The 834-nt window shown below is 41.0% G+C and overlaps 1 non-coding gene across 1 annotated transcript; it reads right to left on the bottom strand.

Annotated features, from left to right (window-relative positions):
- Positions 1-407: 407 nt before the first annotated feature.
- LOC131180291 (small nucleolar RNA R71) lies at positions 408-514 on the bottom strand. The gene has a single exon (XR_009149067.1). It is a non-coding gene; the product is annotated as a small nucleolar RNA R71 (small nucleolar RNA).
- Positions 515-834: the final 320 nt, after the last annotated feature.

Genomic DNA, 834 nt, shown 5'->3' with positions numbered 1-834 from the left:
TCTCCAAGGGAGTTAAGTTTGGATTCGGATTTGGATTCAAATTCCGAAAATGAAACCAAGGCTGCTAGGAATTTGAAAGAGTTGGCTGCTCCTGATCTAAACCAACAGCCTTTGTGTATTCAATACCCTGCTTTAAATGTTGATCTAGACTAATCCATTTGTTGCCTAAGTTTCATGGTCTTGTAGGTGAGGATCCACATAAGCATTTAAAAGAATTTCATGTTGTGTGTTCTAGCATGAAATCTCAAGGAGTTTCAGAGGATCAAGTCAAGCTTCGAGCTTTTCCCTTCTCACTAGAAGGCACAGCTAAGGATTGGTTGTATTATCTTCCTTCTGAATCCATCAACTCATGGAATGGGATGAAGCAGATATTTCTGGAGAAGTATTTTCCTGCTTCCCATGCTACCAATATAAGAAAAGAAATTTGTGGCATCCGGCAGTACAATGGAGAGAGTTTGTATGAGTATTGGGAGCGATTTAAGAAGTTGTGTGCAAGCTGTCCCCATCATCAAATAAGTGAGCAGCTGTTGATTCAGTATTTCTATTGAGGGATTTCTACCAATGGACCACAATATGATAGATGCTGTCAGTGGAGGACCTTTGGTTGACAAAACACCAGATGAAGCAAGGAGGCTGATTGCTAACATGGCAGCAAACTCTCAGCAGTTTGGAATGAGAATGGCTCACATACCCATGAAGGCTAATGAGGTAAGTACATCTAACCTTGAGAAACAGACTTCTGATTTAACTTCTTTGGTGAGCAATTGGCTATAGGGAAAATGCAAACTGCTAAGGTATGTGGGATTTGTTCGGGTTCGGGTCATGCTACTGACA

Source organism: Hevea brasiliensis, chromosome 5 (genome assembly GCF_030052815.1).
Source record: "Hevea brasiliensis isolate MT/VB/25A 57/8 chromosome 5, ASM3005281v1, whole genome shotgun sequence".
Lineage (NCBI taxonomy): Eukaryota > Viridiplantae > Streptophyta > Magnoliopsida > Malpighiales > Euphorbiaceae > Hevea > Hevea brasiliensis.
The sequence above is the reverse complement of the archived record's forward strand: the minus strand, read 5'-3'. Positions and strand labels throughout refer to the sequence as shown.